This window comes from Neofelis nebulosa, chromosome 1 (genome assembly GCF_028018385.1).
Source record: "Neofelis nebulosa isolate mNeoNeb1 chromosome 1, mNeoNeb1.pri, whole genome shotgun sequence".
Lineage (NCBI taxonomy): Eukaryota > Metazoa > Chordata > Mammalia > Carnivora > Felidae > Neofelis > Neofelis nebulosa.
Genome location: NC_080782.1, coordinates 22,427,864 through 22,444,912, shown reverse-complemented (window position 1 = coordinate 22,444,912; position 17,049 = coordinate 22,427,864). Strand labels below are relative to the sequence as shown.

Below are 17,049 nucleotides of genomic sequence, written 5' to 3'. Positions count from 1 at the left end.
TTTCAACTTTCACAAACATGACACATTTAAGGTTAGACCCTATATACCAGTGTTGCACATAACTTTTCTTGATATTTCACTCTATATATTGGTGTGAGCTTATAGGAGAATGTACAAAATTGTTTGAATAGTAGTTGCACAAAGTTCTATATTAAATGATATCCATTGAAGAGAGGGTCCAATATGCCTACTTTGATAAATGTGTATTTAATACATGTCCTAGTAAGTATTACATTCGATGAAATTTGAAGATTACTGTTAGCGTAAAATGTAAATGAAAAGGTTGCAAGTTAAGCTCTGGGGCCCAGTCTATATTTAAGCTTCTATATCTTCTGGAGAATAATTAATTTTCCCATCTGCCCCCTGACCTGGGATACTCTTGAGGAGGAGAGATGGTGGAGGCACCTTCAATTCTATGGGACGTGTATGGTCTTGTCTGCATTTAGAAGTTCTGAACTGTGTTTAGCCCCTAAACAAGTGATATGGTAGTTTCTGTGTCTATCCTTGAGGTCCGTTCTAGCCTGGGAGTCCTAAGAGAAGGCTTCAGAATTTGAGGAGGACTTTTAGTCTGGAAGATCATATTTTTCAGCCTGAGGGTGAGGAGAGCTAATTTGCCCATGACAGTCTTATTTTAGAAAACGATAGATAAATAACTTATTAACACTCAGTAGTTATTTTAGCCTCTTCCTTTGCTATCACCTATCAGGTGCAAATGAAAGAAATATGTTCATCCTGTCAAGGGCTATCCTCTTGCCACTTTGAAAGCAGTTCATCTTCTCTGAGGCTTTTTTGTTTTCCGCTAAAATTAATCTAGTTACACCTTTGTTAGTCTGTGTTAATAGTCAGATATTTTTGGTGTACTATCCATCTTGCATCAGTTAAGACTCCTTATACAAGTCACTTCCCTCCTTCCTCTTGGAAACAACTCTACAGTTTATTATTGACTGGGTCCTCCTAAGGCCTTCCTCAGAGTCTGGGAGCCTTTGGTGGGTGTAGTACCTTCGGAGCCACACAAGATTTGACTCTTCTCCAGAGTCGTATTAAGTGTTCATCAAAATCCACAGTTTTAAAACTAACCGGTAAATTCAGGGAGGCATATATGGGAGTGTTTAAAAAAAAAAGTGGGAGATACAAAATTGGGTTTCCACGAATCTTATATAGACTATCTCAATCTACTCTAGGAAAATGTTTAATTGTTTGTCTTCTTTTTGTCACCAGTGAGAATTTATGGAATTTATCCTTTTTTTGGTGACAGCAATGATAGGCAGAGGATTGTACTCACTAACCAAGAAATAACCTATTTATGAGACCAAATGCTTGCTCACAAACCATCAGCTTCTTATGGCACAAGAGTCTAAATGGACTGTACAAATATTACTTCATCAATAAATTTTTTGTGTATATTTGAATTAACTAAGCATTTGGTTACATGCTGCAGTAGGCTGGCTGGCTGTGAGATCTGTACAAGACCCTCCTCACTATCTAGCTAAAAGGAACTCTATCTCAGGCCTACTTTGCTAAATCTAAGGCATAGCCTGAATTTGGGGGGACCCAGTAAGTTACCTTGGTCCACAATTTGGATCTGATGTACAAGATGAATCCAGAAGATTCATAGTATGTTAAATACTTCATTGTGCAAGAAATCTGCAGTTGGGCATAAAGTCACTTTTCATTTAGCATTACATTGCATATCATTTGAATATTTCTCATGCTTCTTAGTGTAGGTATTTGTGTTTGTACTAAAGCCCTCAGTTGGGATATTGTGGGTTAATCTCTCATTACAGATTTATAATAGAAAAATTATAAAAAGTAACTTTGAGAAATATGGGGCGAGGGGGTGGAGAATAATCTGACCAGGGTTCAAAGTAGTAGAGGGTTATTTGCTATCTGTGACCTCCTGGTTGCAAATTTTCAAATCCTGAGGTAACAGAAGAATGCTATGTTTTCAAGGTCAAGAAGACTATGCTGGTATTTTCAACTGCTTGTAAGTCATACATGTATTTTTAGTGTCGCCTTTGTATGTGACTTTACTTTCAAAATAGTGATTCAACTAATACTTTTTAAAAAACCGACATGTTGTATAAATTTAAAAAATTATATAATCACCAAAAGTTTCATCCAAACTTTCTTATCCACATTAAAGTTCCTGCCAAAATTTGCATTTTAAGTAGGTACTGTTGATAATGTATATTTCTCATTCACTGAATTTCACATCTTGGATTACATAAAACTTGGCCTTTAAATATTAACCCCCAAATTACAATAAAACAATAAATATTAAATAAAACAATAAATATTAAAACAATGAATATTAAATTAAACAATAAATATTAAAAATATTTAAAAAAATATTAATATTAAAAAAATTAAACAATAAATATTTAAAAAATATTGTGAGAAACATAAAAGTAAAGTGTTTGTCTCACATGCTCATTAAATATAGATTTTCTGTAGCCTGTCACTCTTTTCTTTGATGTCAATGACTATTAAATCATATTGATCTTGATAAACACCAACTAATATCAGCACTGTTCATATTCATGCTCAATGTAAATTTATAGCTATAATGTCTATTGCTTTATTGTGTATGACATTAGGTATCAGGCAAACTATATGACTTTCCTTATTTTCTTCCTGCCCATGTTTATGTATTTCTCTCTACTGGTAAATTCTATCTCTCAGACATGGTAGTGAGCTGGTCTGAAATCCTATTGATCTGAGTTTTGATTTCACCTTTTCCATTTAGTCCCCATATGACTTGGGTAAGTTATGTAATCTCCCAAAGACTAGATTCCTTATGTATAAAATGAGGGTAATAATAATCTTAAACCATGCCCTACCTTGGGAATAATAAGAAAGTAAAATATAAAATACTTGGCATATAATAAGCGCTCAGTAAATTTTATCTGTTATTATTTTTTTCTCCTCAAATTCTAGCTAAATATTTCCATCAATTCTTATTAGATACCCTTAGATGAGTGAATATTTTATCTCTTTAGATCTATAAAGTAAATTATATATATATATAGATATATATATACATATATATATATTTAATTTTTTTAACGTTTATTCACCTTTGAGACAGAGAGAGCCAGAGCACAAATGGGAGAGGGTCAGAGAGAGAAGGAGTCACAGAATCCGAAGCAGGCTCCAGGCTCCAAGCTGTCAGCACAGAGCCCGACGTGGGGCTCGAACCCACGGACCGAGATCATGACCTGAGCCGAAGTTCGACGCTCAACCGACTGAGCCACCCAAGCGCCCCAAAAGTAAATTATATTTTTAAAAATAATTTATTTTTACCTGCCATCAGAAGTACCTAATTTATTGCTATTTTATACCTATTATTTTATAGGTATATACCTATATTTTACACCTTTTTTACCTATATTTTACACCTATAGGTAAAATATACCTATATTTTACACCTATTTTATATAGTTGATATATTTTTTCTTATATTCAAATAATGTAGTCATCAATAACATTCTCAGGTGAATGAAAAGTATTCAGAACAAATTAAATAACAAATATCCTATTCATTTAAGACTACAACTTTCAGAAAATGAGAGACTAAGAAAAGGATGTTACTCAAGAGTGAAAGGTGGGACTTCTAAAGTCATCCAAATATGATCCAGTGGTGGCCAGTGTTCAGGTTATCTGTCTAAATTAAATCAATAACTAAAGAGAAGAAAACAGGAAAATTAGGCAAACAGAATGGAGTCTGGATCAGCAATCTTCAAGTTATTTTTTTTCCTTGAAACCATAAATGATTTTTTATATTCAATGCATTTTCAAGTTGACCCATGAAATTTTTATCATTGATGTAAGAGTAGCAAAGGATGTATTTCCCACAATATTTTAAATTGTTTTAATTTTACATCATTTCCAAATGTATTGAATGTAATAATTTCAAGTCTGCACTCACCTTTTGAAAGAATAAAGAAGCTCTCCTTTAACATTCATATGTTTTGCATTATATTGATCTCTAACTTTGATTTCAATCTCACTTCTACAATGAATTTTTACAATAAATATTTTTACACATATGTTTATATACATATTTTAAAACCAAATGTATTGTGGATATTTGTTTTTAAATTATTTATAATTTACATATACTTTCAAAAAATTTTACTATGCTGATAAGACTTTATTCTGCCTTATGATATAGCATTTCATTTATTGGAGATTCACCACTGACCACAATAATATTATAACATTATAGATTGCAACTTTTGAAAATGTTTATCATAAAAGTAAATTTTATTAGAATTGCAGTTAATTAAGATGTATGGCAGGATTATAAAAGCTTGTATAAGGATAATATAATTATCTCCTTGCTTAACTGTCCTGAGATTTTTAGAGTATAGGGTAATGCACCTGACTGAAATGCAAAAAATGTGCTTGTACCCGTGGAAATGACAGAAGCATAATTGTGAAGGAGGCAGTTCGAATAGGTAATGTAGCTGTCAAGCAGGTCACACTAGGAAAAAATACATACGGAGGTAAAGGATCTGGGAGAATATTACTTTAAAACAACCTGTGCATGAGTTTTTGAAAGGCTTTTCCATGATGCCGGAGGTACATGCGTCATAGGATAAAGACCACCGTTTTATATGATCTATGTGATCTTTACCACCTCCGGTTCATTTGTGTGGTCATGCCAATTCACATTAGAGAAACACATGGCCATGGAATGGGAACTCCAAGAACACAAATGCTAATGTATTGATTAGAATGTTGTAGGCAGGGAAATAAATTAGCACCCTCTCCATTCATATTCAGGAAGCCTTAGGAAGAAGTCCCTGCATATCCACTCCTTCCTCAATTCAGGTGTAAGCATGCCAATGAACATATCCTCTGAGAATACCTCCTAATTATGTAAATTTAGTTCTAAGAATTTGCTAGGGAATGTGGGAAATCACAATTTACCAAGACACTCCAGGGCCATTTAACAAAGAAGTGCCTTTGGTAACTATGGTTAAATTTTTATAGCCATTTCTTAAGTTTCACAATTAAAGAAAAAGCTGTTAAATACTCCATGGCTAATTACATACCATAAATAATACCTGGCCACTTTGATGAAATGTTTTCATACACATACGTCTAATTGAAAGATACTTAAGTTGGTTTGTCTTGTTTATTTGTGTGTTAATTTAGTATATTTTAACTTCCTGGATTGTGTAGTTGATTTGAGAGCTTATACTAACGTTATATACATCTTTTGCAAACACAGAAAGTGAACACAAAGCTGGGCTTTTATAAATGTTGAATGCACTTTGAATTAAGAATCCTTGCCTTGCTCAACAGCTTACTAAAAACATAGAGATATTGTTCTCCAAATCACACTTCTTATTCATGGAAGCGTTATTCATGGGAATCGTTATAGTCTTCTAATATGTTCTTCCTTATGCTTTATAGATAATCCATTTTAAAAACATGTTTTTCATACTCAGATAGCCAGACCCTAGTTGGTCATACTGAATGAAAATCATTCCCTAGAAAATCAATTTTACTTACTCACAGTACCAATGCCAAAATCTCAAACAAACAAGGCTGTTCAGTCGGTAGTCTTGTAACCTAATTAACTCAAGGAGATTTCATAGACTGAACACAATCACTTTTGTAAGTAGCGTATAGAAAGTGAGTCTGAATAGAAATTCTACATTTTTCCCCCAAGAATATATTCTTTAGAATCTTCTAGTAGTATCTTATCTACAATCTTCCAATTCCTTTAAAATTATATTCCATATTATCATTTGTTAAAAAGAGCATAAAACATTTAAGATTTAAGCTCAATGTAATTTACTTTAAGTTTAAAAAAAAGACACTATTTGGACAAATATTATTTCCTTACTGTGAACAAAACCTATCTGCTGATTTCAAAATAAAATAAAAATATTAATCTCAGCTTTAAACTCTTTATTGTATTTACAATTATGTTTAGGAATTTTACCATCAGATAATCATATAGAATTTTATCATTAAAAATATTGAGTGATACAAAGATATAGTTGAAATGATAAAAATATTAAAATTTTATCATTACCTTAAATATTTAACTTTAGGAGAATAAACAGAATTTTAAAAACTACAAGAATAGGCTTTATGTTACCTGCTGTGATGTTTTATTTCTCTAAATATGTCATATTTTTATTTTTTTATTTTTTTTTTAATTTTTTTTTTAATGTTTATTTACTTTTGAGACAGAGAGAGACAGAGGATGAATGGGGGAGGGTCAGAGAGAGAGAGGGAGACACAGAATCTGAAACAGGCTCCAGGCTCTGAGCTGGCAGCACAGAGCCGGATGTGGGGCTCGAACTCTCGAGCTGTGAGATCATGACCTGAGCCGAAGTTGGATGCTTAACCGACTGAGCCACCCAGGCACCCCTATGTCATATTTTTAAATAACTTATAGTTTTAATGGGTTTAGTAATAGGCAGTATGTTTGTTTTTTCATTTTTGTTTTCTTAATCCTTTCTCAGTCTTTATTTATTGTTTTATTTCCTTTTTTATTCTGAACCAACCTCTTCAATTACTATAAATCAAGTAAGGATATTAGCACAATTTTTAATAAATGCTGAAATGGATGGAACAATTTGCCCAGAATGTTTGGATACAGCCCCCCAAACATTGGTCGAGGAATAGAACTCATTCCATTATAACTGGAAGAAAGAAACACATGTTTTTGGTTGGAGGGTCTAAGGTAGAAGCAGTTGCAAAATGACTTAAGTGTTGTGACATTAAAGCCAGAAAGACGAGGAAGAAACCTGCAGAATCAAATTTCTTGACATTTGAACATCAATAAGAGCCAACATCCTACAAGAAAGAAAACATCAGGAAATAATTCAGAGTAGAATTAGACTCATTAGATCAATGAATTTTAATCAAATGATGAATTGCTTTGGAGTAAGAATTTCTTACAACCTAATCAAGCTATAAAAAGTAAGGAGATTATATAAAAAGTAGGTTAAGTGCTTAAATTGATCTCAGGAAAAGGGTATAAACACAACCCACTGACAGAGTATAGACTTTGAGAACTCTAGTATAAGAATGACTATCAATGGGGTTGTAATACTTCCCCTTTTGTTTGTGACAAAACGGTTTATATGTCTTTAACTCTGTATCTCTTGAAATGTTCACAATTAGTCAAATTCCAGTCCACAGGAAGAAATACACACACACAAAAAGAGAAATTGGAGATAATGTAGTAAATTAAATTCTTACAGTTTAGAAATCAGTTTATTATTTTCTAGTGCAAATGCCTTTTCATATGTAAGGATTTTACACACACAGACAGCCAAATGAAAATCCAATGCAAGTACTATTTTTTTTAAATAAGCTTACAAATGAGAGCCTAACATTGTCTACATGATTTTAAATGTTTAATCTACTAATTTGGTTGTGATTTTAACTTCAGTGGTGTAAGAGATTGCAACATTTTAAACAATTTTGCAACTTTACAAATAGACATGCTTTTAGTTTAATTTCTTGAATTTCCTATGATTGCTTAGGTAACTGACAGGTTGGTTGGTAAGAAAATACAAAAGAGTTAAATAGGAAATTCAGACTTACAGAGATTACAGATGTAACCAGAGCCAAATCTTACCTGTGATTTGAAGATACAGTACATCAAAAATGCCAAACAGAGGCATCTGGGTGGCTCAGTCGGTTGAGTGTCCCACTTTGGTTCAGGTCATGATCTAAGTCCATGAGTTTGAGCCCTGTGTCAGGCTCTGTGCTGACAGCTTGGAGCCTGGAACCTGTTTGGATTCTGTGTCTCCCTCTTTCTCCGCCCCTCTCCCTCTCTCTCTCTCTCTCTCTGTCTCTCAAAAATAAATAGTCATTAAATTTTTTTTAAAAATGCAAATCAAACAGTCTTGCCTTGGAGAAGTCTGAGATAATCAAAGCAGCCTGTCATACAAGCCCATGCTTGGATATAATACTAATTAAAAAAAAAAAAAATTCTTCTATTTACTAGGAGGTTGTCCATCAGGATCTTTACAACACGAGAGAGACAAATGGGTAGTGGGTTCTGAGTTCCAGGTTAACATGTTTCTTCTTCTTTTTTTTTATCAGATGCTGATTAGTAATTCTCCAAGATGTTTGAATTACATTAATAAATTCAATAAAATTATCTTATAAAGATTTATCAATTTTGTTTATGCAATTCAAATATTTTATGAAATTTAATTAATTAAATTTTAAAGAAATATTTATGATTTCCTGCATCCAAAGGCTATTTATTCAAATGTGCTGGACATATATCACAAAGTAACCTCTCTATTCTTGTGGAGTTAACACACAGTGAGTAGAGGGAGAAGGAAACGATTAAAAAAATAATAAAATAAACAAATGAATTATAATTGGTAATTACTTTGGAAACTATTAGGCATTATAAATAATATCAGAAGTTTGGGCTGTGGTTGACAATGCAGCTACCTTATCACCTCAATTAATCTTTCAAAGACTTTTGAGTAAAGACCCGAAGGAGTTGTATACGTGTTGATCGTGTGAAAATCTAGTGGCAGAATGTTATAGTAGGATAACAGATCATGCAGAGATGTTAAGGAAAGGCCATTCCTGATGTGTTCAGATTGGCCTTGTGGCAGGAGGAGAATGAAGGAGAGAAAAGCACAGATACTATTAGAAAGGTAACAGGGGATCAGATCATTTCAAACATGAAAATAAGTTGCCATGGAAATGCAATTCACTTGGTTTGAAAAGAAAGATGTTTCACTTCTATTTACTCCAAGGTTGAAGGATGCTTTGGACTCAGCATTGTTAAGACTTTTGTGTTGTTTTGTTTTGTTTTCTAGGAAATGTCTTCATCTTTTTCCTGTCCAACGTCAGATCCCTTTTCATACACTGGATCTGTTAAAGGACACAAGACAAATTGAATTGACTTTCTAACATTCCTTTTAAAAATTATTTCCAAGAAATAAAGGTCTTATACTAATTTAAGTATCTAATGTCTGTAATAGAGGTTCTTATTTAAAAGATGATAGGGAATCTCCCTTTACATCTTGTTATAGTATATTTTATTTATTTTTTTATATTTTAATATGAAAATCAGGTGTATTTCTATATTCCACAGCAAAGAAATATTTTTTTTAATTTATATTCAAGTTGGTTAACATACAGTCTTGGCTTCAGAAGTAGAACCCAGTGACTGATGTCTTACATATGACACCTAGTGCTCATCCTGAAACTTCCCTCCTTTAATGCCCATCACCTAGTTAAGCCACCCTCCACCCACACCCCCCTCCAGCAACCCTCATTTTTTTCTCTGATTTAAGAGCCTTTTATGGGTTGCCTCCCTCTCTGTTTTTATCTTATTTTTCCTTCCTTTCCCCTATGTTCATCTGTTGAGTTTCTCAAATTCCACATTTGACTGAAAGTATATATCTGTCTTTCTCTGACTGACTTATTTCCCTTAGCATAATATCCTCCAGTTCCATCTACATTGTTGCAAATGGCTAGACTTCATTCTTTTTCATCCCTGAGTAGTATTCCATTGTGTGTGTGTGTGTGTGTGTAAATATATATATATATATATATATATATATATATTTACACACACACACACTACATATATATTGTAGTATATATGTACTATATATATATGTACTACATATATATATACACACTATATATATACATATATATATGTATATATATACGATATATATACTACATCTTCTTAATCCATTCATCAGTTGATGGAAATTTGAACTCTTTCCATAATTTGGCTATTGTTAATACTGCTGCTACAAACACTGGGGTGTATGTATTCTTTAGATAAATTCCTAGTGGTATCTCATTGAGGTTTTGATTAGTATTTCCTTGATGATGAGGGATGTTGAGCATATTTTCATGTGTCTATTTGCCATCTGGACATCTTCTTTGGAAAAATGTGTATCCGTGCCTTCGACAAAGTGTCATGTTGGAAATGGAACTCAGCTTCATAAAGCATCTTTATGAGGTCTGCCACAAGTACATCAGTACCAAAAGTAAACGAGGTACCAGTGTTGGTAATGGGGTAAGAAAAGTGAAATGCCCAGGACCTAACGTTTAAGGAGGCAGTTACTTTCACTCTAAACTTACACTTCTTTGTTAGATTTTTAATTTAGGAATAAGTACCGTCACCTCACAGACAGCAAAATTAGAAATTTTGTCCAGGACACATTTCTATTACTCCCCCATCCACTGAATAATGATGTTTAAATATTCAGATTTCCTGATCTCATTCATAAACGCACCTTTCTCTCAATCCACAGTATTTCAGCATGATTATTTCTTGTCTAGACTATATTAAATCATCTCTTAATTTATCTTCCTGTATCCAAATCATTCTTCTAAAATTAACTATCCTCACTTCGACCTACTGAGCTGATCTTTCTAAAATTCACAACTAGTCCTTCTGCTCCCATCTTTAAATAGCTCCTTTTGGCCCAGCCAAGAAATAAAGTTCACATCATTATCTACTCCTGTTTACTCCACCACCTTATGTCTCTTAGTCTATCTGGGCAGTTCCCAAATGCACTATGCTATTTTTCTCATCTATGTCTTTGTTTTCATACTAGACATTTTCCTTCCACTCAGTTCCTCTTGGGAGGAAGCCACTAAAGTCTCAGAACTGAGGTCAAGCATCACTTACTCCATGAGGATTTTCCTCACCTTCCCCAAGCCCAACTCAAACTCTTTATTTATTCTGTAGCCTGCCCAGATGTCTGTCACGGCATGCTTTATCACATTTATTCTAAAATTCAAAGCTTCTTATGAGTCAGCACATACCTATTCTTTCCCTTTATTCCCAGTTTTGATAGAATTATTTAAAATATAGTAGTTTTTCAGTACGTGTATGTGGATGAATAAATACATATTCTATAATACAATGTAATATAAGCTAGGAAAAGTAAACCATTCCATTTATACAAAGTTTAAGTCATCCTTCACTCTCTCAGAATTTCCTATAAACACCTGATGTGAGCTTTGACCTTCTTTGAAAAAAAATGTTTATTTATTCCTGAGAGAGAAAGAAAGTATGCACGCACCAGCGTGAGCAGGGAAGGGGAAAAGAGAGAGGGAGACGGAAGATCCAAAGCAGGCTCTGAACTGACAGCAGAGAACCCAATGCAGGGCTTGAACTCACTAACCGTGAGATCGTGACCCGCGCTGAAGTTGGCCACTTAATCGACTGAGCCACCCAGGCGCCCAGCTGGCCTTTTAAAGTTATGAGTAGATGAACGCGTTGTATTAATACAAATTCTTCCTTTCTGAAAATGGCTCTTTTGGCACCCTAAAATTCATCTTTCACTCCAGGCCCAAGAGGTCTCCTTACTCTGAAGGTTTACCCTCTGGGATATTATGGAAGTCTCACATCCAAAATCAATTCTGCTCATGACTCAGCTAGGTTGTCAGCTAACAGGTTTCCCAAAGAGAGCTGTAAACCTAGCTCCCAAGATAGGTTCGAAGACTCACCAGAATTGTTTTCTTTTCTCTTCCTCCCCGCTGTGTCTACATAAATTCCACAGAGAGCATCAGTTCAACTAAAATTATAACTCCTAAATTATACATAATTTCATAATTTCAGCCCAGAGTGGAAATTACAGAGAATGATGCAGGCTTTTTCTATGCAGAGGCTGCCCTAGTCCAATTCAGTCACTCGACATTTCAGTTAGCATGTGCCTAAAACAATCAAAACTGAGCATATGTGACTAGCATTTACTATTGAACAACTTTCAGTCCAATTAACCTGAAACATTTAATTATATAGATGTAACAGTGTCTCTATCTCAAGGTAATCGAGAATAAATGGCGAGCTGTTCTCAGAAATGACAATGATAGTATTTTAACTCAACAAAAATGACATTTTTCTCAGTACAGTACTGCTCTCTTATCTATAATTAACATCTGTAACAGATATTCCTTGGAGAAATACAGCATTTAGTTATAATCCAAACGATTGCACATCAACTCATATTACACAGATAGAGATAAACACACACACATATTGAAAGGTAAAGCCTAGAATCTGGCTACACCAAGTTGAATTTGCCCTGTTCCAGCAGATTTAGAACATTAACAGAGAAACAGACAAAACAGGGTTTGAAACACCCTTAAAAAAATTTTTTTTTAAGGAAATGTATGCTGTGTTTCACAAAGACATGTATTTCTGTTTGACAGAAACCTGCTGAATATAGTTGGTAGTAAGGTGCAAGTCTGAACTTGGAGGAAGTCAGCTTCATGAAAGACTATTTTTAGGTGAAACAAACATGGGCTTGTTTCAAGTACAAGAATACAAGGGAGATAAGAAAGAGGAGAAAAGAATGATTGAGGGTATAGAGTAGAATAATGAAATTAAAAAGACATTAGTGCACTAGCTAAAAGTTGAAGGTAAACCTTAAAAAAGAATAAAGAGGTGAAGATTTAAAGAAAAAGAATGTTCTAAGCAGTGATTACCTCATGTGAACCCCATTGCTCCATGCATATATACACATCAAATTATAAAAATTTCCCCTGTTTTTCTCCTATCTACAGACTAGGGCATTCAAATAACCAAGAGTAAAGTTTCTACTAGCGGGAGTATGGAAGAAGTACAGAGATGACAAGCTTCAATGGCATCTAGATTCAATGGAAGGGGGTTTTACCTCTTTCTTTGCTGACTACTTTGCATCAGACCCTACAGGGTGGGGGGATGACTCCATGCCCTGCTTGAATCAAGAGAGCATCACAGGTAAATGCAATGCAGAGAATCTCAAGAAATGAGAAGGAGAATGTATACAGACACTACTTTCCCTTTTAAATTTGATGTACTTTGGGGACACCTGGGTGGTTCAGTTGGTTAAGCATCCAACTTTGGCTCCAGTCATGATCTTATAGCTTGTGAGTTCAAGCCCCTTGCTAGGCTCTGGGCTGACAGGTCAGAGCCTCGAACCTGCTTCAGATTCTGTCTTACTCTCTGCCCCTCCCCACTCATGTTCTGTCTCTCTTTGTCTCTCAAAAATAAATAAATATTTAAAATATTTTTAATTTGATGTAATTGTTACAGCATCAACTTCTCAAGAGAGGTAAATTATTTTTAAAAATAAAAATATGGGAAGCCTGGATGGCTCAGTCAGTTAAGTGTCTGATTTCAGCTCAGGTCATGATCACAGGGTCTTGAGATCGAGCCCTGCGTGGATTCTCTCTCTCTCTTCCTCTGCTCTCTCTCTCTGTCTCTAAAGTAATAAGTAAGTAAGTAAATAAATAAATAAATAAATAACAATAGAATAACATAAAATTTAGCAAAATTGTTATCTCTTGAATAACATCATAAATGGGTAGGATTAAGCAAGGATTACAAAACAAAGACATACTATAAAAGAGGGGTCATAGATGTGGCAAAAAGAGTATTTAGAAGGGCGATGGGCAATAATGTCAATTCTTTTAAAGAGTCAAGTAAGGTAGGGAGTTGGAAATCCCATCACAATGAAGTTGGTTGGAGAGAGAGAAGTCTTAGTAAAAAGAATGAAGATTGAAGTCGAATAACAATATATTAAGAAGTGATTAAAAAGTGATGTAGTGGCTTTAGCCACCTCCCAGTCCAATTTAGACTATAAAGGGGTGAACAGTTCTTTTGCATTAGGGGAGAATTTGAAGACAGATGGCAACTGGTGATGTATAGAAAGAGATCTCTGGGAAGTCTTTATAGGACAAAGTCCTCAGTATAGATGAACACCCGGTCTCTAAACATAAATAAAAATAAATGAGGAAATAATTGATGTGGATTATATTTTAACTTCTATCTCTCTGTCTCTGTCTCTAATATACATATGTTAGAGTACATACAAGTTTGTGCAGTCAGCCCTGGCCTATCTCAGGGGTGATAGGCAGGGGTGCCTGTCAGCCCTGCTACAGCACACAGCCAACAGGCCCAAGTGGACTTGACTCCCTCCCTGGCAAGGGGCTCCAGCTGGAGTTTGGGGAGATGCTGGTCCCCAGGAAGATGTCCATCAGTCCCCTGGAGAGCTGGCTGAGCATCCATCTCCTACCCAGAGTAGCTGCTCGTGGCCCAGGGGCCATGGCTCCAGCCCAACTCTATGAGTGTCCACCTAGCCAAATGGGGGAACAGGCTGAGCAGGGGGTAGAGGGGGGTCTTGGATGCACCCCGGATGCAGGGCAAAAATGTTCTGAAGATTCGCCAGCGGAAGATGAATCATCACAAGTACTGCAAACTGGTCAAAATGGCCCGGTTCCTGCGGTGGATTTCAGAATATTTTGTTCACCACAGCAAAAATGCTACAATCCTTAGCAGTCACTTTTGATCTCTCCCCTTGACCTAGCAAGCCCATGACCAACACTAGTCTACTTTTTGTCTCTACGAATTTGCCTATTCTCAGCATTTCATATAAATATTTTATGTCTTGACTTTTTTCACTTAGCATAATGTAGTCAAGGTTCATTTATGTTGTGGCATGTATCAGGCCCTCATTTTTTTATGGCCTATGTTGGTTTGCTAGAGTTCTTATGACAAAATGCCACAGACAGGATGACTTAAAGAACAGAAATGGATTTTCTCACAGTTCTGGAGACTGGAAGTCCCAGATCAGCGTGTCGGCAGAATTGGTTTCTCCTGAGGTCTCTCTCTCCTTGGCTTCTTCATGTGTTCACATGGTGATTTCTCTGCACGTTCTTGCAAGGAAACTTCCTCTTCTTGTAGGGACACCAGGGTCCACATTAATGATTTAATTTTAACTCACTTATCTCTTTAAAGACCTTAACTCCAAATGCAGTTGCATTTCTAAGGTGATGGATAGGACTTCAACACAAGGATGGGAGGGGGCACAATTCATCCTCTAACGTGGTTGATTAATATAATGTTGTCTGGGGGCATGGGGGTGGCTCAGTGGGTTAAGCAGCCAACTTTTGGTTTTGGCTCAGGTCATGATCTCATGGTTCGTGGGTTTGAGACCTGCATGGGGCTGATAGTGTAGAGCCTGCTTGGGATTCTCTCTCTCTGCCTCTCCATGGCTCTCTCTCTCTCTCTCTCTCTGACTCTCTCTCAAAATAAATAAATAAGCTTTAAAAAAATGCTAAAATATAATGTTTTCTGAATAAACCATATTTGTTTTCCTTCCATTGAGTGCATGGGGGATGGTTCCATTCCTTAGGTAATATAATTACTGCTGCTAAGAACATCTGAGGGCAAATTTTTGCATTACATTTTTTGCGACTTCATATCTGGGTAGTAATAATTTCCTGCTACTCTAGGTCTTGATAGAAGCCTGGATAAGAGAATGCTAAACCTCTCATGTGGTGTTTTGGTTTTTATTCTCATTAAACTTAATTTTTTTAAAGAATAAAATTATGTTTTATCAAAATATCAATTTTAAACACATTTAAAATGTGTTTTTGAGATAATTCAGGACAAAATAAAATTTAAAAATATGACAATGATCACATATATGGAATTTAAGTTCATAGAAACTGACTTCATAAATTATCTGTAAGCTTTGTTAATAGTCTCTATGCAGAATCTTTTTTACTTATTGTCATTTTCATTTTATCTTAGATGGTTATATTTAATTTAATTTATGTGATACGTTTAAGTGACCTGCATGAAAATATTGTAGGACTCTTAACACTATTTATAATAAGCTACCACAATGTTAAGTGCCTATTAGCAGCTTAATAGCTACTTTAATGATATAGTGACATTTTTAAAAAGTAAAATTATCAGTTAATGTCAAAACAGGAACATTTTCAAATATAATTTAGAGAGGTAGTGGGTTTAATTTTTACTTTAAAAAAATAATAGTGTATTAACTTTTGAATACCCTGTATTTTTCTAACATGTACCAGATACATTAATTTACAGTACGTCACAGCAGAAAGGTGGATTATGTAAATTCAAACACATTTTTTCAAATTAATTTATAAATACAAAATAAGAAAAAAGAGTGTTAGAAATTCTACTAAGGTAATTACCTGAAACACTGAAGGCCAATCAATTCCTGTTATTTATTTTTTCTTATTTAAGGAATAAATCTATGTATCTATCTGTTCATATCATAACCATTTTATAAATTATAAATATTACTATACAGATATGGCAATTTAGATTGCTTACTCATAGTTTAGGTTTTCCTTCACTTTTTTGAGAAAATTTAACTACAAACTTGTATATTTGACAAAGATTACTTTGTCTCCTAAAAATTTTAGACAATGTAAATAATTAGGCATCAAAATATAGGGACAGAGCAGCATTCAGAAACTCAATGAATACATGAAAATGACAGAGTTGGATACAAGGTGTACTTGGGGCATATGCACGGGTGCACAAATGAGCATCTAGCCCAGGGAACCTAGAGAATGCTAACCAAGTGGAGTGTACTTAAGATAAGTTTTTGGCAACTAGCATAGACTAGGCATAAAGGAAAAACATTTGGTTATGTAAAAATTATAAATATAGTCTGGAAATAGAGAAGGCCTTCGGATAATTGCAGTTAGTTCATTGTGCTAGTGCTAGGGCATGTTGAGAAGTGATGGGAGATGAGGCAGATAAAAAACATTAAGCAGAACTCATGAAAGGTTATGTCGAGCTAAAGAGTATAAAATTAATCCTAAATGAGAATAATTAGATGATTTTCAATGGGACATGTCATAATGCAATTTGCATTGTTTTCTTGATTTATATATTTTTCATCTGTCCATCCATCCCTCCATTCACTTATCTTTCCATTCATCCATTGACTTACCTACTTATTAATCTGTGACCAAATACCCCCCCACACACACACACACACAGTGAAGAAGAATATGAGATAAAATTTGTAATTTAGAACAAAAATGTAGTGACAACTTTGGAAAATAAATGATGGAGTTACTATTTTATAAGCGAGGGAGTTGACTTTTTTGTGGTTTCCTATGGAATGGTGAAATAATACCACTGGGTATGTCTTGAGGCCACCTTTGTCTCTGGTATTTGTAACTCTTTTCAATGACAAGAAATGTGTGAAACTTGTAGAAGTATTATCCATTAACGAAAAGAAGTTTGCTATT

The 17,049-nt window shown here is 34.6% G+C and overlaps 1 pseudogene; it reads left to right on the top strand.

Annotated features, from left to right (window-relative positions):
* The first annotated feature begins 9,946 nt into the window (after positions 1-9,946).
* Positions 9,947-14,312, top strand: LOC131514267 (small ribosomal subunit protein mS38-like; annotated as a pseudogene).
* The last annotated feature ends 2,737 nt before the right edge of the window (positions 14,313-17,049 follow it).